The sequence below is a fragment of the Herpailurus yagouaroundi genome, unplaced genomic scaffold, assembly GCF_014898765.1.
Source record: "Herpailurus yagouaroundi ecotype Mexico unplaced genomic scaffold, PumYag 184, whole genome shotgun sequence".
Classification (NCBI taxonomy): domain Eukaryota; kingdom Metazoa; phylum Chordata; class Mammalia; order Carnivora; family Felidae; genus Herpailurus; species Herpailurus yagouaroundi.
Window position 1 is genome coordinate 35,167,361 of NW_024412415.1, and position 27,086 is coordinate 35,194,446.

The following is a 27,086-nucleotide window of genomic DNA, read 5'->3' on the forward strand; positions in this document are numbered from 1 at the left end:
ACCTGGATCCCTGCGTCCTGCTTTTCAGTAAAACATGGTAATAAACCCGTTCGCAATTCCTTCCTGAGTGGAATCCTTCGCGGCTCTGGCCTTTAATGAGAATCATCTGGGCAGATGCCGTGTAAACCGAGGGCTGACTTGGGGGGGGCGGCTGGGGAGGGGGGGTGAGAGGGAGCAGGCGCCTGGCGGAGCCCTGAGGTCCCCAGCACAGACCTGCGGAGAGCCAGGATCGCGGCCCCCACCTCCCCCACCCAGGTGTGGGGGAGGGGTCTTAACACCGCCAGCCCCCCCCCCCCCCCCGCCGCCCCCCACTTCCTGCCGGGGCGCCCCAGGCTCCGCTCGGGGCTGTGAAAGCACGCGCCTGCCCGTCCTCGCCGCTCTGGAAATTCTGGGAATTTCCTTTGAAGTCTGGAAGGCCTTTCATTCCGCCGCCTTCCCTAGGAATTCGGGCGAGCGGGTCTGCTGCGGACTGGGAGCCCCACCCCCTGCCCTGCGGGCCTCGCCGCGCCGCCTTTGCTCGGGTGCGCAGCGCCACCTGCGGACCGCTCGTGCGTCCCTTTCCCGGGGAGGGGTCCGGTCCCTCGGCCCCGCAGGAGAGGCTGAACCCGGTGTGGCGAGGACCCGGACAGCAGCGGGTCCAAAGAGCGCGGGGTTCAACCTGAGGAAGTTCTGGGGTCGAGGCCCTCCGGGACAACGTGAACGCGGGCCACCTGTGAGAGCCACTCCGTCCACAGGTGGAGGACCCCCAATCTCCTGAGCTGCTGTGAGGATCACAAGCAGTGGAGGGAAGATCCTTGGCAGTGCCTTGCCTCCCCTCCCCCTCCCCAGTCTCTCCACCCGGGTCTTGGATGCCCACGTGGGCCTCCCTCCCCCTCGGCGGCCACCTCTCCCTCTCCCAGCACCCTTCCCCAACCCTTACCTGTGCAACCAGTCTAGTTGGGGCTAAGCCTTCGGAGCCGCCCTTCCACCACGACAGACAGAAAGGCACAAGCACCGATCTGGGCCTCAGGAGACTGGACTGCATTCAGCTTAGCCAGCCGTCCCAGGACCTTGACCTTGGATAATTCCTTTGCCCCTGGCAGGGCAATTTCCTCAACTTTGAAAAAGGAGAGGCTCTGTTTAGCTCTGTCCTCCTTGACTCAAATTCTCTTTCCGAAAACCGGTAGATAAGGAGAAGTGCTCGTGTGGCCTTCCCCCACCTGATAATGACCCCTCCCACTCCCTGCGCCTCCTGGGTTGAATTAGTAAAGGGCACCACCCCAAGCTCCTCGCCCACCTGCAGACCTGGGGAGGGGGCAGCACAGACTCTGCTCCTGTATTTGACGGTCTTCGGAGGCAGCCTCTTCTCTGCAGCCTCTTGCTTCTGCTCCTGCTAGAGCAAAGCGTCCCCCACCCATCCCATGTGCACACGCGCGTGCGCGCGCGCGCGCACACACACACACACACACACACACACACACACGACTGCCAGAATGGCCACCCAAAACGTGGTCCTGACCAGGCCACTCCCCTGCTTGACACTCCCCGGGGGCTCCCTAGGATGCGGGCCCAGGGTCCATACCCTAGCAGAGTGAACCCTTGGCAATCTGCCCCTGCTGACATTTCCAACATCATGTCCTCCTGGCCCTTCCCACCTTAGACTTGAGAGCCCTGTGTATATGAATCTGCTTCACAGGCCATGCTGGCTCACACCCCTGCATTTTACTTACAAGGTCCCTTTTGCAGAGGAGGCCCCCCTCCCTGGACACACTGTCATGTGACTCACTCCTGCTGTCGTTCTTGTCTGGCCAGGCTGTCCTTCCTCTGGGCCGCAGAACCCTCTATGCGGACTTCTCCGGCTTCCCCTAACCACATTGTATTAAAACGCAATTCAGGGGCGCCTGGGTGGCGCAGTCGGTTGAGTGAACGACTTCGGCTCAGGTCACGATCTCGCGGTCCGTGAGTTCGAGCCCCGCGTCGGGCCCTGGGCTGATGGCTCGGAGCCTGGAGCCTGTTTCCCATTCTGTGTCTCCCTCTCTCTCTGCCCCTCCCCCGTTCATGCTCTGTCTCTCTCTGTCCTAAAAATAAATAAACGTTGGAAAAAAAAAAAAAAAACCGCAATTCAGTGTTCTTGTTCCAATTAGGTGCCTGTCTTCCCCTCTAAACTGTGAACCCCTCAAGGGCTGTCTTATTCATCTTCAAACAACCCAGATGGCTCCTGGGGCCTCCCAGCCCACTTAGCTCTAGTTTAGATGAGATCTCAGGCAGACACGGCTAATTGCCTACCGAACAGCCTCTTTCCAAGTCTTCCTTAATGACGGAACCCGGATTTTGTTCAGGGCGGCAATATGCCCAGCTAAAATAGTCTCCTTCCCAGACTCTCTTGCAGCTAAGTGTGACCATGTGACTGACACCTGGCAGAAGTCACTGGATGGGGCTTCTGGGAAAGCTTTTTCTAAAGAGGACAGATTTATGCATCTGGCCTTTTTTTTCTCCCCCCTTTCCCTTCCTGATGGGCAAGGTGTCTGCAGGAATAGCATCTATCATGCAATCATGAACACAGAAGTTAGAGTAGAGTTAGAGTTAACCACACGCTGAGTTAGAGCAGCAAGATAGAAGGAACCTCTGTCCCCTGTCACAACCTTGAGACACTACACCAGCTCCCTGCTGTTTAAGCCACTCTTGGGTGGGGGTGGGGGTGGCAGTGGGGAGGCAGAGATCTCTTACTTGTAGCCAAATGCAGTCGCAACTGATACAAACATCACGTCCTCTACCAGGAGTTCAAAGTCCTCCCCTCCAAGATGTCTGCTAATTCCCAGTAGGCTCACATTCTCATGGTCACCACTGGCATTAAGATCCCGCTCCTTGGTCTCTTTCACCTTGGAGCCTTTAGTGACAAACCGCCAGCCCTTGCATTTATATAATTTCACAGTGGGAAGTAGGTTAACTGAAAACATTTTACAGTAAAGACACAGACATTTACTCAGACTAAAGAGTGGCCTTCTTCCTAGCCCGTCGGTCACTTCAGTCCTCTGGGGAATAGATTCTGACCACATCATTCCATGGGGTCCCCAGCGTCACACCCTCTGGCCTCCTGTCTCCTCCTTCCCTCTCTGCTGATCTTCCCTCCCCAGCCCGCGAAGGGGCAAAACCCGAATTCTTCTCATGTCCTCACTCACAGCAACTTAACCATCAATTCTCTGGCTTGGACTCCCGGAAGCACCCTCCCTTTCTGTCCCAGTGGCTCTCCAAGCTATTCTTCTAAAGTTGTTATTTCTCTCTAAGAGGAATTCTGTTACTAGGGGTTAAGGTCCCCAATTTCTCACTCTCATTACATTTATTTTTCCCCATGTTCCATGTAGGGCCTCCATGAATGAAGGTGGGTTGAGTTGACGGGTCCGGAAGAGAGCTCTGAGATACACACACCCCAATACTCACCTATTTTAAGAGGTGCCATGGCCTCTGATTCAAGGGAATAAGTCTCTTGCAAGACACGTCAGTCCAAGTAAAAAGAACGATGGGTGCTCAGGCCGGACAAGTGTCATATAGGCCCATCGACTTTGTGTGCAAGTCACATTTGGTCTCTGGGCTCAAGTTTCCCATGAAGAACTTGGACTGAAATTAGGAGGACCCTTTAAATCTCATCTTTAATACACTAAGAATGACATAAGATCCCTTTGTTACTTGGAGATGTTTTTGTGTTCCTTCGACTCTGCCAGTGTTTCTTGATCAATCTTGGCAAATGTTTACTCTTCAAAGCAGTAATTTTTGGTGTCTTTTATTACTTCAACTGCATGTTCTTTTTCTTTGCTTTATTATTAGTTTCCTTCACTGTCTGCACTTACTCTAATTTCTTAAGTTTGGTGCATGGCTCCATAATTTTTAGGCTTTCTTCGCTTCTCATACAAGTATTTAAGGCTATAAACTTTCCAATATGTACGGCTTTGGCTGCATCGTGATGTTTTGATGTGTAGTATTTCTGTTAAGATTCAATTCTAAATGTTTTATACTTATGATTTCCTTAACCCATGAGTTGTTGAGAAGTGTTTCTTTTTTTACCTTCCAAAATAATGGGGAGGGTTGTAGTTTCTTATAATTATGGTTGTTAATTTCTAACTTAATTGCATTGTGATTAGATAATGTAGTCTGTATGACAATAATCCTTTTGAAATGTTTGAGGCTTACTTCATGGCCTTCTCATGATCAGTGTTCATAAATGTTCTATGTGTTCTTAAAAAGAATGTGTGTTTTCTATTTGTGTGCAAAAGTCCTTACGTTTCTATTAGGTCAAACTTTGTATTCGCCAAATATTTTGTATCTTTGTTAATTTTGTATCTCCTAGAAAAATGAGTTAATAAGAAGGGAATGTTAAAAATCTACTTTGAGGGGTACCTGGTTGACTCAGTCATTTAAGCATCCAACTCTCAATGGTTTTTGTTTTGTTTTGTTTTTGTTTTGTTTATTTTTGAGAGAGAAAGAGACAGAGTACGAGTGGGGGAGGGGCAGAGAGGGAGGGAAACACAGAATCTGAAGCAGACCCCAGGCTCTGAGTTGTTAGCACAGAGCCCAATGTAGGGCTTGAACTTGAGAACCGTGAGATCATTACTTGAGCCGAAGTTGGACACTTAACTGTAAGCCACCCAGGTGCCCCTAAGCATCCGACTCTCGATTTCAGCTCAGGTCATGATCTCACAGTCATGAGATGGAATGCTGTGTTGGGCTCTGCACTGGGCATGGAGTCGGCTTAGGATTCTCTCTCTACCTCTCTCTATGCCCCTCCCCCACTCATGGGTATGCACTTTCTCTCGTTCTCAGAAAAATCTACTTTGAACATGAATTTGTTAATTTCTCCTTAGAATTCTATCAAGTTTTGCTTTATATATGTTAAGGCTATTATTTTATTATTTTTTTTTTTCAACGTTTATTTATTTTTGAGATAGAGAGAGACAGAGCATGAATGGGGGAGGGGCAGAGAGAGAGGGAGACACAGAATCGGAAACAGGCTCCAGGCTCTGAGCCATCAGCCCAGAGCCCGACACGGGGCTCGAACTCACGGACCGCAAGATCGTGACCTGGCTGAAGTCGGACGCTTAACCGACTGCGCCACCCAGGCGCCCCAAGGCTATTATTTTAGATTCATGTCACTTAGACTTGTTACATCTTTCTGATAAAAATTGTTCTATCATTATGCAGTCGTACTCTGCTTTTGTAATTATGCTTTCTTCTTTGAATAGTATTTTGTCCTATATTAATATCCCCACACCATTTCTTTTCCTTGGCTTAGAATTTGCCTGGCGTGTATTTTTCCATGCTTTTACATTCAGCTTTTATGTATCTTTATTTCTCTTGTAAACCACATACAAACTGAATTTTGCTTATTTAAGAATAATCAACTCTGAAAATCTTTGTATTCTACCAAGAGATTTTAGTTACTTTATATTTATTGTGATTATTGGCATGTTTTTATTTTTTGCTCTCTTACTTTGTATTGTACATCTGTCCCACTTTTTCTCTTTCTCTTATTTAGTTTTTCTTGTCATTTATGGGAGGGAGTTAATTTTTTTTCTCATTCAGTTTTTTACCTCTATTACTTTAATCATTACTCTGGAAAATTTAAGTGCATTTTTAACAAAGTCTAAAGTTAATCAGTATCCTTACCCTTTTTCTGAACAATCCATAGACTATAAAATATTTATCTCTGCTCACTTCTCCATACTTGCAAGTTATTGAGGGTCTACATTTTATCCTTTTTTTTTCTTTAATCCATACTTGCAAGTTATTGAGGGTCTACATTTTATCCTTTTTTTTCTTTAATCAAAAATGGGCATTATTCTTATTTTATACAGTCAACATTTATTTATATATACACACATGTTTACCACTTCCTTGTCTTTTAATTCCTTTTTGTGTGTCATAGCTGGGATTTGGAATCACATCTGAGATTACATTCCTTGTGTGGGAAGACATGATTTTAGAATTTCCTTTAACAAAGATTTGTTAGTTTTAACTTCTCATTTTTTGTCTAAAAAAGATTTTACTTTGCTCTTCCATTATAAGACACTTTTGCTAAGTGTATAATTTTCAACTAACAGTATTTTCTCTCTACATATTTTTCTGTTGCCTTCTGGCTTCTGTTCTGCTCATAGTATAATTACTTTGTGGGTAATATACTTTCTGGATGCTCTTGTAATGTGTTCTCTGCCTTTGGTGTTCCACATTTTCACTATGATATGTCTAGGAGTGGATTTCTTATCCTGCTTAAAATTCAGAGCATCCTCATTCTGATGTTTTGCATCTTTCAACATGGAAGATTCTCAGGTGCAATCTCCCTTTCTTCTCATCCTGAAACTCCGATTTGAGACTGCTCTATCCTCCATGTTGCTTAACTTTTCTCTCATATTTTCCATTGCTTTTTCCCTATGGTCTACATTCTAATTACTTCACATTTATCTTTTAGTTTATGAATCTCTCTTTAGCTGCTTCTAATCTCTATATCTCCCATCTACTGAGATTTTCCATTTCAGTTGCTATATTTATTGTTACTAGGAGTTTTGTTTGGTTCTTTTACAGTTCTTCTTGGTCTTTTTAATACTCTGTTTTTCTTTTTTTATTTTCAGAGTATCTCTTTATTTTCAAGTATATTTTTACTTTCTGTAAATGCATTAACATAATTAATAGTCTGTATTCTTAATTCTTTTGTCTGCTGATTGTTACCCATTGTGCCTTTTTCAGGTCTGTTTTTTTCATTTTTTTTTCAACGTTTATTTATTTTTGGGACAGAGAGAGACAGAGCATGAACGGGGGAGGGGCAGAGAGAGGGAGACACAGAATCGGAAACAGGCTCCAGGCTCTGAGCCATCAGCCCAGAGCCTGACGCGGGGCTGGAACCCACGGACCGCGAGGTCGTGACCTGGCTGAAGTCGGACGCTTAACCGACTGCGCCACCCAGGCGCCCCTGTTTTTTTCATTTTTGACTATGAGCACAACTTCCTTAGAATTTTATCTGTGAGAGTTCTTTGCATTTTGGGATGAAGTTGTGTTTCTCCAGACAATTTACATTTATTTCTGCCAGTGTCCGGGGTACTACAAACCTAAGACTACTTTAAATTCTCTAGTTAAAGCTTTTGGGGATTATATAAGTAGAATGAATTTAGACTATATTAGGGCCAGCCAGTAATTATGATTTCTCAAAGGATCTTCTTCCTCTCCACTCAGTGCCCAGTCTTGTCAAACAAAGGCAGGTTTGCTTGTTGTCCTTCCACCTGCCTGGTGGACTTATTCCCCACCTCTACACTAGGGATACAGCCCTTTTGAGTCCAAGCTCTCTATGAGGGTCTCTATTATATTTACCAACCTGGGTGAGCCCAAGACATTATCTCCCCACACCATATCTAGCTGTCAAAAACTAAAGCTCAGGATCATCAGTTCTTGGTGGAAACCTTCAAGGTGAACTGGCTTCTGTGCTAGCTTACCTACCTGGCTTCCCTGTTACTCTTGTTATTCCTCTTCCTCTTCCTCCTTTCTTTTTTTTTTTTTTGTTTTTGAATATTCTTTGTTTTTTGGTCAGCTCAGCTCTTCATTTAAAACTTTTTTTTTTTTTTTCAAAATAATCTATAGAGGTTTTGTTTTGGTTTAGTTTGGTTTTGGTTTTAGTTTTCTCTAGAATCCAATTTAGGATGTCCAGTCCACCAAACTTTGTGAAACAAAGTCTAAAAACATATTTGGATTGTGACAGTTGTCCCTAAGTGGATCTGTGATTCATATTGTCTTCACCACCAGAGTCCCACAAGTACTGTAGTGATTTCACTGTCTTGCTTTCATGCCCCCCTCACCTTTACCAACACCAGACCCTGTGGATGATGACAAGTGACTTTTATCTGCACTATTTGGAGCCCAGAATGGTACTAAACTTTCAGGAGTGATGGAAAGTTCTTCAGGTCATCTTCTAATAGAGATAATAATGACTACTAACTCCTAATGAGCACTCACTACATGCCAGTCGTTATGCTAAGTGCATTTTGTGCATTCTCCCGTCTCATCCACACAACAGCCCTATGAAGTAATGCAGTAATTATCATATCCATTTAAAATATGAAGAAGCTGGGGGCGCCTGGGTGGCTCAGTCGCTTGAGCGTCCGACTTTGGCTCAGGTCATGATCTCACCGTCTGTGAGTTTGAGCCCCGCGTCGGGCTCTGTGCTGACAGCTCAGAGCCTGGAGCCTGCTTCGGATTCTGTGTCCCCCTCTCTCTCCGCCCCACCCCTGCCTGTGCTCTGTCTCTCTCTGTCAAAAATAAATAAATGTTGGGGCGCCTGGGTGGCGCAGTCGGTTAGGCGTCCGACTTCAGCCAGGTCACGATCTCGCGCTCCGTGAGTTCGAGCCCCGCGTCAGGCTCTGGGCTGATGGCTCGGAGCCTGGAGCCTGTTTCCGATTCTGTGTCTCCCTCTCTGCCCCTCCCCCGTTCATGCTCTGTCTCTCTCTGTCCCAAAAATAATAAACGTTAAAAAAAAATTTTTTTTTAAATAAATAAATGTTAAAAAAAATTTTTTTTTAAATATGAAGAATCTGAAGTCTGAGTGGTTAAGTAAATCATCCAAGTTCATCAGCCAGGCAAGACTGGAGTCTGACCCCCAGGTTGTGTCTAATTCAGAACCAGAGTTCTTAAGCACTGTGCTGTACTGCATGAGTATGCTCTTTGGCCATGATGACTAACAGCCACAGAGAGCATGAAAACGCTACAGGCAAGGAGGTGGCTGAAGGGGCCCCAAAGCATCCCAGAGCACTTTCAGCCTTCAGAAGCCTTAAAGCCAGAGATTCATCCCTTTAGGTGAAGGCACTGTGTCTTTAACCTTTACTCCGAGGAATGGTAGCATACAATGGCTGATAGTGAGGGAAGGAAAGAAAACTGTCGTGTATGTGGCATCTGTTATGTGCCAGACCCTAGCCAGGTGCTTCCCCGTTGACCTTGTAAAATGGATATTCTCGTCACATTCTGAAGATGAAGCAACTGAAGCTCTGAGAAGTTAAATGACTTCCCCTGACCTGGCCCGGGGGGGGGGTGCAAACTCAGAACTATGTCACTTCAAAGCCACGGTCTGTCTGCCACATAACACTGAAGATGGTAAGGCAGTGGAGGGAGGCACTGCTACTGAAGTTGTGTGGGAGAAGAGAGCCAGAGAGACCAGGCGACAGAATCAGAGAAGGTCGGCCAAGGCCCCCAGAGCACGGATTGATGGGGGAAAGTGAAATACTTTGGCAGAGACCACTTGGCCTGCTCCTGACCCACTCGGCCCTGCTATCCTTGGCACTGAGATGACTCAGACCCCCAGAAAGTCACTGGGGAGCTGGATCCCCAGACAGTCCTATAGCAATAGGGACCCAGTTCTGGGGTAAGCGGGGTGCTGACAGCCCCTCAAAAGCAACTACATTACAATTTCCAAGACTCCCCATGGTGGACAGTAAAGTGCTGGGTTATACAGTAGCCCTGGCTCTTGAATAGTATGGGGACAAGGGTAGTTCTAAAGATTATGCGAGTCATATGGCTTCTGTTAACTGCTCTGGAAGCTTTAAAAGACAATGATCTACAAAACTCTAGTGAAAGATATCAAAGAAAAGCTAAGTAAAGGGAGAGGTGTTCCATTTTCATGGATAGAAGACTCGATCTTGTCAAGATGTCAGCTCTTCCCAACTTAATCCAAAGATTCATTCAACCCTAGTCAAAACCCCGTCAACTTATTTTATTGATGTGGACAAACTGGTTCTACAGTTTATATGGAGAGGCAAAAGGTCCAGAATAGCCAGCTCAATCTGGAAGGATAAAAACAAGGGTGGAGTGGGCGCCTGGGTGGCTCAGTCATTCAGCATCTGACTTGGGCTCAGGTGGGATCTCACAGTTTGTGAGTCTGCGTCCCACATCGGGTGAACGAGCTCCACTTCGGGTGGGTGAGCTCGAGCCGCACTTCAGGGGAGCTCGAGCCCTGCTTCAGATGAACATGAGCCCCACTTCTGGTGAACACAAGCCCTGCTTCGGGTGACCCCCACTTCTCGCTCTCCCCCCCGCCCCTCGTGGGATTCTCTCTCTCTCTCTCTCTCTCTCTCCCTGACCTCACTCACTTGTGTCCTCTCTCTCAATTAAAAAAAAATGTGGAAGACTAACATTATCTGAATTGAAAACATAATGTAAAGCTGCCATAATCAAAATACTGGGGTATTGGTGAGAGAACAAATAGACCGACGCAACAGAATCGAGAGCCCAGAAACAGACCCGTGTAACTATCGTCAATTGATCTTTGGCAAAGACACTACGGCAGAGCAAAGACAGGAACCGGAACACCTGGACATCCGCATGTAAAGAACTGAGTCTAGGTGCAGACCTTACACCTTTCACAAAAATTAATTTACAATGGATGATGGGCCTAAAATGCAAAATGAACAATTATAAAACTTCTAGAAGATAACAGAGGAGAAAGCTAGATGACCTTGGGTACGGTGATGACTTTTTAGATACGACACCAAAAGCACAATCCATGAAAGAATCGTTACACTGGAATTCGGCAAAATAAAAAATTTTGTTCTGCAAAAGACGCTATCAAGAAAAAGAGAAGACAAGGCTTAGACCTGGAGAAAATATGTTCCCAAGACATATCTGACAAAGAACTGCTTTCCAAAGTATACAAAGAACTCTCACAATTCAACAAAAAGGAAATGAACTACCTAATTAGACAACAGGCCAAAGACCTTAACAGACACCTCACCAGAAAATATATGCGGGTGGCAAATAGCATATGAAAAGGTGCACCACATCACGCGTCATCAGGGGAATGCAAATCAAAACAACAAGATACCAGGGGCGCCTGGGTGGCTCCGTCGGTTGAGCGTCTGACTTCAGCTCCGGGCATGATCCCCCGGTCCGTGAGCTCGAGCCCCGCGTCGGGCTCTGTGCCGACAGCTCGGAGCCTGGAGCCTGCTTCCGATTCTGTGTCTCCCTCTCTCTCTGCCCCTCCCTCACGCATGCTCTGTCTCTCTCTATCTCTGTCAACAAAAAATAAACATTAAAAAAAATTTAAAAAGCAAGATACCACCACGTGCCTGTTGGAATGTCCAGTCTCTGGAACACTTGATGACACCAGAGGCTGGTGAGAGGTGTGGAGCAACAGGAACTCTCATTCATTGTTGGTGGGGATGCAAAAGGGCGCATCCACGTTGGAAGACAGGCTGATGGCTTCATATAAAGCTAAACATACGTTTACCGTACAATCTATTAATCGTCGTATTTCCCTAAAGGACTGGGAAACTTCTATCTGCACAAAAACCTGTGCGCGGACATTTGTGGCAGCTTTATTCATAATTGCCAAGGCTTGGAGGCAACCAAGATGTCCTTCGGCAGGTGAATGGATAAATAAACTGTGGTCCGTCCAGGCGATGGAATATTATTAGGTGCTAAAAAGAAACGAGCTATCAAACCATGAAAAGACCTGAAGTAACCTTAAATGCGTGTCACTAAGTGAAGAAGCCCAATCTGAAAAGGCTACAAAGGTATGATTGCAACCCTGTGACCTTCTGGAAAAGGCAAAACTATGGAAACGGTGAACAAACCAATGGTTACCAGGAGTCGGGGAAGATGGCAGAACGAATAGGTAGAACACGGAGAATTTTTAGGGCTCGAGGTATGTAAAAGGGTATCTGAGAACTCTTGGGTACTTTCCACCCAGTTTGGCTCTACAAATTAAAATCTACTTAAAAAAGGAACAGAAAGGGAAAAAAACTAACAGGCCCAGACCAGGTAGCGACCAACTCGGGGTTCACTGTGAAAACCACAGGGCCTTTGTGGAGACTCATCAATGTTACCCACAGGGACTCTTGGGCAAAAACCCGGGCCCCAGATCGAACTGTAAAGGTATCAGTGTTACCGGGGGGACACATCTTCCGCATCAAAGTCAACAACTTCATAGGAAGAGGAGGACCCTGAGATACAGGACAGGGACATTGAGTGGACAAGCCTGAGGATTTTGGAACCTCCTGATGCCCTGAGTCCTCGGGGCTAGAAGAAGCTCCCTCCTTTTTTGCTAGAGACAAGGGGTTTCCCCAGGCCTGGAGAGCGTGCATACACGTCACCTGAGACAGGCACCTCCCAAAATGATTCTTGACCTTCTCGAGGTCTTTTGGCACCATTGTTTGCTGCCCCGAGGCCGATAACCAGGGTCGGGATTCAGCAGGGCCCAAGCGTGGAAACACTGCCCCTGCTCTGGGACAGGACGGCTTCCACCTCAGAGGAATGTCAGCGCGTGGCTGGTGAGCACCTGCTAAGAACCACGGGAATATTTGTGGAAGCAGATCTTCAGGGTCTGGGCTCACTACAGTTGGCGAAAGAGAAGGTGGAATGTCTTTTATATTCACGGACGTGGGCGCGCGTCGTCACTCGGGCGCCAGGGTCCCGGCAAGACCTTTGGACTCGGCCTCAGACACTGCTGACACCTTCTTCGAGGCTGGGCTCAGTGATGGCCTGCGGCCCAGGAGGCGGAGATGCTGGAGCGTGTGGGAGAATTCTCAGGAAGGTGGGGGTGTTTGGATGTAGGACGTGAAAGCTCAGACCTCACTCTGCTTCCTCAAATCAGCCAGCGCCCACCCCACGTATGAGGCAGTAAAGCCGCACTGGGAAGGGGGCCGCCAGCCTCTTCGAGAAGCCCAGCAGTGGTGGTGGCTGTTCTCCACAGGACACGGTGGAAGGTAGCAGGGGCTGCCATGGATCCAGCATCCTAGGGGGGATGGCGGGATTCCAGAAAGGCTAATGCTCAGGAGAGCAGTTAACCAGCGGCACCAAAGTGGACAGAGCTACTATAATAGCAAGGCTGGGGTGCCGTCACACTGCCCCGAGCTGCAGGGATCGTGGGTTGCTAATCGATCCTGCTGTTGTGAGGGGCGTGGCAGATTGACAGCCGACTTGTTACTTGTGTAACCAAAGAAAAACAAAACACGAAAACCTCCCAGAGCTAGCAAGCAGAAGCTGCCGTCAGCCGCCACAAGCCACCACGCTAGAACGCAGGGGTTCTGTGTGATGGTCCCAGAGCTAAGTCCGTTCGCAGACGTGGGGCCCGTGGATTGCAGAGGAGGCCAGGTCTCCAGAAGGGCCCCCGTAATGCCATCACGTGCGTATGTATGATAAACCCTTTCCCGATCCCTTCCCAGAGTCCCGCAGCCAGTTGCCATGGTAACTGCACACTGGGAAAGGAAAACACCCAGACTTTTCAAGAAGCGCTGGACAGGAGGCTGAGCTGACCCTGATGCCAGGGGAGTTGAAATGCCACTGTGGTCCGCCAGCCAGAGTGGGGACTTGCAGAGGGCGGGCACCACAGGACGGGAGTGGGAGGGGACGCTTTGGGATGGCGCCCTGGGTCTCTCTGCAAAGCGGTGCCCGTGACACTGTCGACCTCTGAACTGAAAGAACGAAATGGTGTGCGCGTGAAAAAAAGACCACATAATCCTCCCGGCCAGTGATAAATTCCATTTAGTTTATAGCTTCACGGTAAGAAAGTCCCTAAACCAATCCTTGAAGAGCCGGAAACTATTAAAATGAAAACATTTTATAAAATATCAAAAATGCAATGGGCTCACCCACCCAGTGTCGGACGCCACCCCCATACCCCAAAAGTTCCCCATGAGAAGGGGCCGAGCCTCCTGGGCTTTCCCAGTGTCTCCCAGTCTGGGCAGGCACTACAACCCACTCTCCCATCTAAGAGGTGGTTCTGTCACCCCCTGGCGGTGGAGGGGCGCACACTTGACTAGGAATCAGGAGCCGGAGCCCTGTCTTCGTTCTCCCCCAGCCGGCTATGTGACGTCGAGAAAGTTCCTCACCCCATCCACGTTCCCAGAGTGAACTAAATTGGGGGGGGGGGGGAGGGACTGGATACCCCCCAAGGCCTCTTTTATCTCCAGGACCCATAGACTTACCGGGAGCAACTCCCAGGGACTGCCTCTCTGGAACCTCAGCATTTCGGTTATAATGGTCTCCGCCCAAAGACCTTCAGAGTGACTGTGTTTATCTAACACAAATGACCTTGTTTCGGCTGGCACGTGGCCTTCCACGTTCCCAGGTACACTCGACGCACGCTGAGGGGCCCAACGGGTCTCTGGTCTTGGGACAATCCCTGAACAGAGTACCCCACGCCACCCCCGGGGCACACGGCTCTTCTTGGCCTTCAGCTGCCTTTTCATTTTTTTTTTTTTTTTATTTGATTTTTAATTTTTTTTTTTTTTTTAACGTTTATGTATTTTTGGGAGACGAGAGAGACAGAGCACAAGGAAGGGGAAGGGCAGAGAGAGAGGGAGACACAGAATCCGAGGCGGGCTCCAGGCTCCGAGCTGTCAGCCCAGAGCCCGACGCGGGGCTCGAAATCACGAACCGCGAGATCGTGACCTGAGCCGAAGTCAGTTGCTTAACCCACGGAGCCACCCAGGCGCCCCTACCTTTTCATTCTTCATACCCTCAACATATCCTCAAACGTGCCATTTGTGTCCTCGCTGTGATGCCCTTTGTGCCTGTGCGGGGTGGGGGATTGGGGGGGGGCAGGAAGCAAGCTGGAGGCCCTGCCAGTCCCCCTCTCGGTCCAGGCCAAGGGCTGCATTTAATCAGACACAGGCCGGAGCCTACTTAGCCCGGGAACGCATACCTTGGGCAGATGTCAGCTGCCTTGAGGAAGCTTTTACAGCAGCCGCTTTCTCCTCTCAGACTTTTGGCAAAGCCCTCGCCATTTCTTCGTGTTAATAATGAAAAAAGAAAAACCCTCGATGAATGTGCAGTGAAATGAATCTGCAATTAATTTCAAATAAGCTTAAAATCCCATCGAAATGCCCTCCCTTGGTGTTTGGACGGGAAATGGTTTTCGCTAGATATGCGCCCGGTAAAGATCCTGAAACGTACGAGAGACGAAATCCTCCCAGGCGTGCTGGAGGCCAATTTGGTTTTTCTCAAAGCTACATTAAAAAAAAATAATAAATACGGGATAGAAATAAGCCAGCTTTTAAAGAAATCTTAACCACTAACCTATAAACTATCCCAAGAAGCAATCTCCCCACTCAGGAAACCTAGCATATGGTTCGCCAAGCTTCACCCTTTTCCTTCCTCGCATCCTTACCCATCTCGCGCTTAAGTCAAATCCCTGATCCCAAGAGGCCTAAGAAGGCCCTTTCTCGTGGATCTAAAACCAGCCACGACCCTCATCCTGCACGGGGCCGGTCTGGCTGCAGTTCCGGAGGGCAGCCGCTCCAAGGCTGCGGGAAGCCCTTCTCCCCCGGCCTCTGGGACGGTTTCCAGATCCAGCTCCCAGCCCCCCGCCCCCCTGTCTGATCCCAGGCCAAACCTTGGCTCCAATAATAACAAAGAGGCCCAGAAGATGAAAAGCCGAAGTCCTTTCTCTTCCAGCTGAAACCAGGTGTGATGTCGGCGGGGAGAGGTGCCAAGCTCCGGCGGGCCAGATGAAGGCACTCTAAAGCAATAACCCGACAACGAGCCCCAAGTGGGGCCAGATGCCCAGACCTTTCACTTATTTTGCTATAAATGAGTTTCCTGGGGCAAAATAATTTCTTCCTTCAAAGAAAATCGCAGTCAAAGGCCAAAGGAGAGAAGGATGGGGAGGTGGGAGGAAGGGAAAGGGGAGGTAGGAGAGGGCCAGGGGCAGGAGCCTCCTGGTGGGGTTTCTAGGGCTTTCCAGAGGATCCACCAGACCCAGAGGGGGCTCTGGTGGGTAAGCTCCCACTTTGGTGTTTGCAATGGGAAGGAGCCCTTGAAGCTTTGCCCAGCCGTGTTCCTCAGCAGGGAGACAAGCCATCGGGATGGTCCGCTGGCTTCCCAGAGGGCTGGACCTCCGGGTGCCCTAAGGGCTGCTAGGCTCCCAAGGGAGGCATCTGAATCCCTGAGTAAAACCGTGGGGGGGGGGGGGTGGACGAAGGCTGCAGGCTCTATTAGAGGTCTGCTCCCACCTCCGTCTCCCTTCGCAGTCACTCAGATGCAGGGACTTTAGAAGGCGGCCTTCAGCCCTGCCCGCCAGGAAATCCTTGGTCCCTTTTTATAATCTCAGGGTCGCATATATTTGAAGCTTCTGGACTCGGTCTCAGAATAAAAGCCAGATGCCCTGCCCGGCTGTTTCTGCCCGGTCATTTCGAGTAGATGGCCCTACAGGGTGAGCCAGAGCCGATGGCCATCAGCCCAGAAAGGGGTGTTTTCTGTCGTGACCAGAAATGGGGACGTGAAGACGGCAAAGCCCCTCTCTTGTTTGCCTTTGGTTAACAGCTCGTTCAGGTAGGGAAGGGTGGTCTGGCTGGTCACCACCCCACTTGCCAAGGCCCCAGCTGCCTCCTGGATCTCGAGCCACTGCTTGGAACCCAGCACATTCAACCTCAAACTCACAACCCTATCCCTCAGGTCAGTTTTTGCTTTCATTGCAACTTGGAGAAGTCTGAATTCTCACTCCATCGCATCCAGCCTACCGAGATGCAGAGAGGGCTGAGGCATTCCTTTGTTTAGTTGATACTTATTGAGCACCTACTGTGTACCTAGTACTGTTACAAGCACTGGGGAGATGGCTGAGAAAGAAGAGGCTCTTTTCTCAAGGAACTGCTGCTTGGAGTCCCAGAGTGTGATCTACAGTCTTTAAGAATCATCCAGCCGTGGGGCGCCTGGGTGGCGCAGTCGGTTAAGCGTTTGACTTCAGCCAGGTCACGATCTCACGGTCCGTGAGTTCGAGCCCTGCGTCGGGCTCTGGGCTGATGGCTCAGAGCCTGGAGCCTGTTTCCGATTCTGTGTCTCCCTCTCTCTCTGCCCCTCCCCCGTTCATGCTCTGTCTCTCTCTGTCCCCAAAATAAATAAACGTTGAAAAGAATCATCCAGCCGAACACCAAACAGCCCCCTTTGCCAAAGGGCCCTGAGACCCAGAGAGCGGCACGGCCTGCCCAGTGCTGCCCAGAGTGGGTCTTCTGCCTTCTCGTCCAGTGTTCTTTCTGCCGCCCCACACGGCTTTGTCGATCACCTGTTGGGTACCCAACTTGGAGGACCCAAGATCCTAAGAGGAGGCAGGATAAGGGGCTCAGAGTTCGAAGCCCAGAGCTGCCTGTTACTGCGGGACCCTGAGTGGAATCATTTAACTTCCCGAACCTCCTTTGCTGAGTGGGATCTGAGAGCAACTAGCTCACGCTGCTGACATTGTTGGGAGAGTTCAGGAGAATGTCCAGCTCCTGTCGCCTGATAGAGCCTTATAAATGCTGGCCGCATTACCAGGTCATGGCGACTGCCCTGCTTTCAAAGAGTGCGGTCTAGCTGAAAAGATAAGACAGAGGCAAAATGGTTAGAATTCTGACACCCGAATATGTGACATGTGTCCCGTGATTGATGCAGAGGAGGGAAAGAGCATCCCGTCTTTGACTTCTTTTTAAAAAATTTTTTTAATGTTTATTTATTTTTGAGAGAGTGAGACAGAGAGAGAGTGTGTGAACAGGGGAGGGGCAGAGAGAGAGAGAGGGCGACAGGATCCAAAGTAGGCTCCAGGTTCTGAGCTGTCAGCACAGAGCCCGATGCGGGGCTCGAACTCACAGACCATGAGATCATGACGATCATGATCCCATGAGATCATGACGATCATGAGACCATGAGATCATGAGATCGGACGCTTAACCGACTGAGCCACCCAGGCGCCCCCCGTCTTTGACTTCTTGAAGGTGATGGGGCCTTGGCCTGAGCACTGCTGAATGGGTAGGATTTGGGTAAGTCTGAGCAGGCTGAGAATTTCCTACTGGAAGGGACCTTGGTGACCACATAGTCATCCATTCATTCTTTCATTTGTTCACCTGACAAATACATATTGAGCAACAATTATGCGCCAGGCTCTGCTCTAAGCATTGGAGAGACGAGGGGGAACGAGATAAGTGATGTCCCTGCCTCCGTGGAGTTTATGTTCTAGGAGGGGAGACAGCATATTAGCATATAAATTAACAAGAGAATTTGAGGAGGTTAGTATGACAGAGAAACTTGGAAAGGGAAGGAAACTTCTTTAGACAGGAGGCCATTAGACTGCAATGACAGCTCTTGCTTGCGGTCAGCCACGGAGAGGAACAGAAAACAGGGAATCAGGAGGTCTCCTGGGTTGTTCGTTGAAGCAGTTGGATGATGATCCTGCCTTCTGTGAGATGGGGAAGATTTGTGGTGAAGTCGTGGGTTCTGTTTGGGGCAGGCTGTGTCTGATATGCTTCATTCAGGGAAGCAATGGAACCTGCAGTGGAGAGCTCAAGAGAGTATCAGGCCTGGAGACACAAACATGGGACCCACTGAAATGGAGATGAAAAGACATGGCGGGGGCACCTGGATGGCTCAGTCGGTTGGGCGTCCGACTTCGGCTCAGGTCATGATCTCGCGGACCGTGAGTTCGAGCGCCGCGTCGGGCTCTGTGCCGGAAGCTCAGAGCCTGGAGCCGGCTTTGGATCCTGTCTCTCTCTCTTGCCCCTCCCCACTCCCGCTCTGCCTCTCTCTCAAAACTAAACAAACATTCAAAGAAATTTAAAAGCCGTGGAACTGGGAAAGATTACTTGGGAGGGGACAGAGGAATTGCAGAGGATCCAGGGGCAAGCTCTGGTGCCCTTGGATACTTAGAGGTCGGTTGAGCAGAAAGGATGGAACCCAAGAAGGTGGTATCAGAGAAGCTGTGTGGCTCACTCAGTTCCATTCGCACTTCCTGGCAGTCAGCCTTCCTGCCTGCTCGACCCTGGGAAGCTAAAGAATATCTTCCTCGTGCTCCTCTCCATCTCGGGTCTGCACATGGCCTGACTTTCTCCAAGCAGGTGCACCAACTCAAGACGTAGGTGACAGGGCGTAAGCCTGCATCCGCTGTGCCTCCTGGCAAACATGGGATCCAGAACGGATGAAACCGCTGGCCTTCCAAAGGATGAAAGGAACTTCCTCCGTTATAACAACCTCTTGGCATGCAGACGATACAGAGCAGGGGTGCCTGGGTGGCTGAGTCGGTTAAGTGTCCCACTCTTTATTTCAGTTCAGGTCATGATTTCACGGTTTGTGGGATCGAGCCCCACGTCGGGCTCTGCGTTGACAGCATGGAGCCTGCTTAGGGTTCTCTCTTTCTCTCTCTCTCTGCCCCTTTCCTGCTTGCAAGCGTGCTGTCTCTGTCTGAAAATAAATAAATACTAAAACAAAAAAAACCAGAGAGGGCAGACCAGCTGGGTCCCAGGGCGTGTGTTGGGATCCGTGAGGGATAAAGTGAGAGGAAGCCAAATTGTATAGAGTTTTGAGCCAAAACCCAAGGAATTTAGACCTCCTCCTGCAAAAGGCGAAAGATGTATCCTATCTGGAGAGAAACCAGAGTGTAGACCTCCTCCCGCAGACGCCGGTTTTGGGGGACAAATAATCCCAGCCAAGAGGATTACACAAGAGCAAATATCTGAGGGAGACCCCAATCAGGTCCACAGGAAGGAAAACCACTACTTAGTACAGTGTCCGTGGTTGGGCTGGTGTCAGCACTGGGGCAGGGTTTGGGACTAAAGAAAGAGCAGTACGATGATGGATAGAGCACTGGCTTTGGATTCAGACAGATCCAAGTTAGAATCCTGCCAATTCATAGAGGTGACACTTGGGAGAAAATCTTCAACTTTTCTGAGCCTCCCCTGTAAAGGGGGAGGAAAAATTGTCCCCTTGGAATGGATGGTGTAACGATGAGATGAGATTACGTACTCGCCTCATACACAGTGAGCGTTTACTGAATAGCAGCTACTGAACCCGAATTCTTGGAAGAGGGGCCTGGGATCCAGTTTTAGAAAGCTCTCGGAGGTGATTCAAGTGTTGGCCCCGGGGGCCTGCAGAGAAAGCTTGTCTTGGGTTTTCCCATGAGCTTTCCCTGCTTTGTCCAATGCTTAAATAGATAGACCGACGGACAGGTGGGGTGGGGGTGGAAAAGAAGGAAAAGAAGAAGAAAGAGGGTCTTAGTCCATTCAGGCCGCTATGACAAAATATCACAGACTGGACAACAGACCTTTATTTCCTACAGTTCTGGGAGGCTGGGAAATCCAAGATCAAGGTGCCAGCCTCAGAGGACGAGGGCCCTCTTCCTGGCTCATAACTGACACATTTCTACTGTGTCCTCACCTGGCGAAAGGGGCTGGGGGTCTCTCTGGAGCCTGTTTTATAAAGGCACTAATCCCATTCCTGAGGGCGTCACCTCCATGACCCAGTCGTCTCTCAGAGGCCCCACCTCCTAATATCATCACCTTTCAGGTTAGGATTTCAACATATGACTATGGGAGGGGGTGGTGGATACAAACATTTAGAGATAGGTGATGATTGATGATAGAAAGATAGATAGATAGATAGATAGATAGATAGATAGATAGATAATGGAAAGAATGAACATAAGTAGAAAACAGGCAGATAAACAATTAGCTACAAAAAAATTACAGTCTCAGTTTGGGGTACTAAAATTTAAAACCCACTTTGTAAGACCTTACCACCCTCCTGTAAGTAACAGGGCCATTGGGCATGAGTCATTTTCCTTTTTGGAGAACCAAAGCCCAAGGGAACGACCCATAACCACACAAAACCCAACACCGGGCAAAACCAAAAGAGCCACAGACTAACTGCATATACATGCTTGTTATCTCTTAATAGGACAGCGGGGGTTTTCAGCAACATCCTTGCAAAGCTGATCCGTTTGAAACGCACATTCATCTGGAAGCAGAACAAGTCTGTTGGACCTAATTATACTGAACCCACATCAGGACCGGATCTCACCCCTCCATCCCAACGCATGCCAGAACTCAGAATGCACACACCCAAAAGATTCCCTGCCAGGATCCCCCGTTGAGGGTTTTCACCAACACCTTCTCATTCACCTAATCTAGTAGTGTCTGAACACCGAGGCTTTGGAAGGGTCCTAATTTTACTTCTTCCTGCCTGATTGGCAGGAAGTTTAAATAAGCCAAGATGTAACGGGCAGGGAGTGGGGGGAGAAGAAGAGAGGGGGTGGGGGTGGGGGGGGGAAAGAGAGTCCAGAACAAAAAAAAAAAAAAAGCCTGCCTGACATTTTCCTTCAGGAGAATCATTTGTTATGCTATTAAAGCTCCCCACCCTCATCATTCTTAGAGAATGTCAGCTTGAATATTCAACTCTCCATCAACCTTGATCTCCAGTTGATGCCTCTTCTTCCCTGCAGAGCAGGAATTTTGAAAGGTTAGAAGCAGCCTCAAAATCACAGAAGTTTCAGGGCTTGGCAGGCAGACCACACCTCCTCCCGCTTCACCTCTTTGGGCAAATGGTGTGTGTATCCAGTGGTAGCTGAGCCTTGCTCTGTGAGGGCCCCGGTGGCTTCTGGGGACTTGGGGCCCCCGCCCCCCCCGTTTTCAGTGAACATGACGTTTTGAACCTGAAACTGGCATATCAATCAAGTCTGCATCCGGAATAGGACTCTGAATCACCTGAAATGTACAGACTCCATTTGGAACAGCGATGGTTCCTGCAGCCATTTTCTGGGGATGCCGTCCGGGCACCAAAACGTCTTAAGAAGGGTGGGGGACACCTCTCAGATGAGCTCAAACTAGCCGGAGCCATATTGAGACCTGGTATAAAGCTTCAAAATATTTTTCAGTTTTTCTTCGAGTGTGACAGCCCAGTGAGCTAGAAATGCCACCTGGGGTTGGAATCCTAGCATGCCCGTGAACTAGCGGGGGTGGCCTTGGTTGAATCGCTCTGGAGCTCAGTGTTCTCAGCCGTTAGCCGGGTGGAGGTGATGCCGGCTTCATCAGGAGAAGGGTGCAAAATACAGAACAGACGGTAGAGGATGCCTCGCCCAGCCCTGACGCGTGGTAACTGGTCAACCCAAGTTCGTTCCTCACTCCCTCTCTCCCTCCCTGGCCCTCTTCCTAGGACTGTAGAGGGAGTCTTCTCAGAGGACACTCACTGACCAGAAGACTCAGAAGAGTAGTTTTGCCAAGGTTTTGTCCGTGTATAAGTTCAACAAGCAAAGACTTTTTTGATGCTCAACAGAGAAAACTCTGTGTCCTCACTTGTGTGGTTAGCAAGTTCAATATCAGCTGCTTACTTCACATCAAGAGAGACAAAGGCATTGAAATTTAAGTCCCTTTGAGGACTAAAACAGTCAACACCTGCAAAAAGAACCCATATGTTAATAGTTTCAATGAGGGATTTTTTTTCTACATTGGAAATGAGCATGTGTATTTTCTTCCCTGAAAAGACCTCCACTCAGGCTGCTGAGACGTTGTTAGCATCCAGCCAAACGGGGCGTTTATTTCTAAGACACATTAATACTTTTCTTTTAAGAAAAAGTTTCAGGGAGCGCCTGGGTGGCTCAGTCGGTCAAGTGTCTGGCTGGGGCTCAGGTCATGATCTCGTGGTTCTTGGGTTCGAGCCCCGCGTCGGGCTCTGTGCTGACAGCTCGGAGTCTGGAGCCTGGTTCAGATTCTGTGTCTCCCTCTCTCTCTCTCTCTCTCTCTCTCTCTCTCTCTCTGCTCCTCCCCTGCTTGCACTCTGTCTCTCTCTAAAATAAATAAACATTAAAAAAATAAATTAAAAAAGAAAGAGAAGAAGTTTCAGGATCTTTGAAAATCTTCTTTAGACCATGCATAAAATCTCCTATGTGCCACACCATGAGTTTCCCCAGCACCCTCCTTCACCCAGTCCAAGAATATTCCCCCATTTGACTGTCCTCTGCCTAAAATTCCTCTACTATGGATCCAATCCTTTGGGCCCCAGGGAGTTAAGGAACATAATAGCTGCTAATGACAGTGTAGCAGGAATTCATCTCTACACACAAATACAAATATAGTTACAAATAACTATAATTGGAGTTCTTTTCCTCATCAAGACTAATTCCAGACCTCTGCGTCTTGAATCCTTCCAGAGGGTCCCGCCCCCCGATTCTCCAGCTTCCTGCCCCCCCTCTCTCGGGAGTCTTGCTGAAGTTCTAGCAGCTCACTCTGGGAGGGTTTGGCTGAGAAGTAGACCCCACCTGGTAGGTGTCTCCCTCATTTGCCTGATCCTACCCTTAGGGGATAGGATTCACATCCTCCCGAAGATGAGCAATACCATGATGAACATCTCTCAGTACCAGTGCCAGCGAGGCTCTCTGGCATTTGAGAACAGATAGCTAACTGTGGGTGTCACACTTAGCATGTCACTTAGCATGCCCAGTTTCACTCTGCACTGCCAGATTGCTCTCTAAGACCACTGGATGTACGTGGCAGTGGCTCTGGTTCCCCTTGGCCTTCCTGACATTGGTCATTCTCTGGTTTTCCAATTTTTGTCACCAGATGGGTATAACGTGGATCTTACTTCTGCCTTAGTTTTGCATCTCTGCGGTTACCAGCAATGTTCAGCATTGCTTCAGGTACTTATCACAGTCACGTTCCCTTTTCTGTGAGCTGCCTGTTCCTGACCTTCGCCCATTTTTCTAAACTGTTCTTAAATTTTTTTTTTTTTAATATTTATTTGTTTTTGAGAAAGAGAGAGACCGACAGAGTGTGAGCAGGGGAGGGGCAGAGAGAGAGGGAGACACAGAATCGGGAGCAGGCTCCAGGCTCTGAGCTGTCAGCACAGAGCCTGACGCGGGGCTCCGACTCCTGAGCCTTCGAGCCGTGAGATCATGACCTGAGCCAAAGTCGGCCACCTAACCGGCTGAGCCACCCAGGCACCCCCTAAATTGTTCTTGATTTTTTTTTACTGTTGATTTTCAAGAGCTCCATGTATATTTTGAATGTTGCTTTATTGCTATTTCCTCTATCTTCTCATTTTGAAAAATCTCAAACTAACAATAAAGTCACATGAATGTCATAACAGATTTACCAATTGTACATATTGTCTCACACGTTTGCTTTCTTGCTTTCTTTCTTTCTTTCTTTTTTTCTTTCTTTCTTCTTTCTATGATATAGGTTATACATATAGATATATAAATATATATTTAGATGAAACATTTGAAAGTGAGTTGGTGACATTCAGACCCCTCACTGCTAAATATTTCAATGTATATCTAAGAATAAGGACATTCTGTTGTGTAAACCCGTAATACAAGTTCTCCACTCAACAAATTTCATGTTTATTTAACACTCATGTCTACTGTAGGGTTCATATTCAATGCTTCCCATTATCCTCATCCACTTGGACATTGTAAAAAATACCTCCCAATCTATCAATTATTTATTAATGTCATCTATGAAGACCATTTCACAAAATCTCTCCCTTTTGATATCATCAAATGTGTTAATTTTTCCTCCCTTAGGAGAATGGTTTTGAGAGTCTCATTTAAGAGGTTTTGGGCTATCCCCACGTTGCAAAGTTACCTTTGAACAATTTCTCCTGCTAGCTTTATAGCTTCACCTTTCAAATTGAGCTCTAAAATCTCAGAGGGGTTCACCTTTGTGTAGGGTAAGAAGTAGGGGGGTCAACGTTCTTTTCACAGAGTGGGCAGGGTTTTCCAATGCTATTTATTAAACAGTCTGTTGTCTCCCAAGTTGTTTCTGGTTGTCTGTGCTACATCCTGTTCCCGCCAACGATCTGTTCTCAGGCTCTCTCTTCTTTCCATGTATCTATTTGTTCATTCCTGGTCAGGGGCCACCAGTGGTTTTGCCACATGGGTGGTGAGCGACCTCGAAGGTCCCTCTCGCTGGACGTGAGACCGATTAATAGGAGAAAATCAAATTGAATAGTGTTTGTATGGAGACTGCACACAGACGTGGAAATTCCTTGCCACGTGGGTGGTGAGCAACCTCAAAGGTCTCTCTCGCTGGACTAAGAATCAAATTGACGTGAGACCGATTAATAGGAGAAAATCCAATTGAATAGTGTCTGTATGGAGAATGCACACAGACGTGGAAATTCCAAAGGCAGGTGAAGTGAGGTATGTATGTCATTCGGAGCTAAGGAGAAGGGCATCAGGGGTGCACTTCACAAGGTGATGAGAGCAGATGCTTGGTAATTAGATGTTTGCCCCTCCGTACAGATGGGTCACTCAGGTAAAATTTTTCTCTATTAATAACCCTTTTTCTGGGAAAGACCCCCAGTGTAGATTCTTCTATGTGGCTAAAGGAGGGACAGAGGTTTCTCTTGAGCCTGCAAGGTCTCAAGTGCCTTTAGCTCAAACTAATCCATATGCCAACGGGACACATTCGGCGGGGGGGTGGGGGAGGTGGGGGGGTGGGGATTGTGGCTGCATTGAACCCCTTCAACATGTTTTCATATATTTTTGATAAATCAAGTTCTCTCTTTTTGCTCTCAAGTTTCAACCTGGACAGCTATTTGGAGACTTAGTTATTCTACTGTATCAATTTTTGACCATATTTTTTTCAGTGCCTCAAACAATCTTGCCAGTAGCCGACCACTGTAATAACCTTAATACAGAGCTGTCATGACACTAAGTAGCAGAGTTACTTCCATATCCTACCACAAAAAAAAAAAAAAAAAGCCAAAATTTAGCCTGACAATAAACCAATAAAAGCAACTGTGAACGTCTGTGAATTCCAGTGTCACAACGTCATAAATACAAGAAAAAAAAAAAAAGCACTGTTTCCGATTTCTCAAGACGGAAATGAATTTCCTTTTGGAGCTTCTATTCCACTGCAGCAGAAACTTAATTTCATTCCTCTTGAGGACACTTCCCATTTCCTCTGGGGTGGTATTTGAGTTCCAAAGGACTTACAGAGAACCAAGTCTTCAAGGGGAGGGGAGATCTATTAAGCCCTCGATATCCCTGAGACAGACAGACATCAGTAGATGTCCCTTGCCCCATCCAGTGTTCAGCTGATGGTCCCCAAAGATCTCTCTCTACTCCTATTCCCCCTTAGGCTCCTGCACGTCATCCCAGAGCTACATAAAGGGGATTGACAAAGGCCGGGAGACCCTCATCTGCCGAGAGGCTCCTTGCAACCATCAGTCCTCTGGGATCCTGCTGCCTCCCCAAGGTCCACCAGGAAAACCAGGCCCAGGTGCCCTGCAGTCTCAGCCCCCACCAATTAGTAGATCTCATCAACATTCATTGTCCGCTCCCTGGGATCACCAACAGCTACCTCTCTAGACTGGTCAGCGGTCTCTGGAAGAAACAGAACCAATAGGATGTATAGAGATAGAGAAAGAGCTTTATTGTAAGGAATTGGCTCACACGATTATGGATGCTGGCCCATCCAATATCGGCAGGGTGGGCTCCCAACCTGGGGACTCAGGACAACAGATGCTCTGGTTCAAATCTGAGGGCAGTCTGATGTAGAACCAGAAAGAGATGTCACAGATGAAGTTCAAGGACAGTCTGTTGGCGAATTCTCTCTTGCTTGAGGGAAACTGGCCTTTTTATTCTAATCAGGTCTTCAACTGATCGGACAAGGCCCACCCACATTGTAGAGGGCAATCTGCTTTACTCAAAGTCCACTGATTTAAATGTTAATCTCATCCAAATCACCCTTCCATAAACACTCAGAATAATGGTTGATCAAATATCTGGGCACTGTGAACCAGCCAAGCGGACGCATAAGATTAACCACCACATTCTCCTTGATTAGTGCGATCCCCTTTAGGATCCAGTCAGGTAATGCATTCCCCATAGGGGATTATATTTTTAATGAGGTATAATTCACATATCATAAAATTCATCCTTTTAAAGCATGCAATGCGGTGATTTTCAGCATAGTCACAAGGTTGTGCAATCATCACCACAGTCTAATCCCGGGACATTTTTACCACCACCGCCCCCGGCCCCCCAAATTCGAAAACCCATACCCATTAGCAGGCAGCAAGAGGATTAATGACAGGGAGTTGACAACAAAGGGACAGGCGTCTGGGGATTGAAAAATCAGGAGAAGGACACGACGTCATACAAACGCGTAGCTGGAGGAAACAGCTCCCACTCGTATGCCTGGGGGAGCCCGCCCTCGCTTTTCCCACCTGCTGAACCCGCAGCGCCCCACGCCACAGCTGGACATCCAGCCGCAGACTGTCAGACGTGGCGGCCCTGGAGAGGCCCCGGACTTCTACAGACTTCTTCCCCCACCGGCCCCGTCTAGCAGCTGCACATGCCTGGTTGCCGGCTTTTGTGCCAAGTCCGAAAGCGCACCCCATGTCAA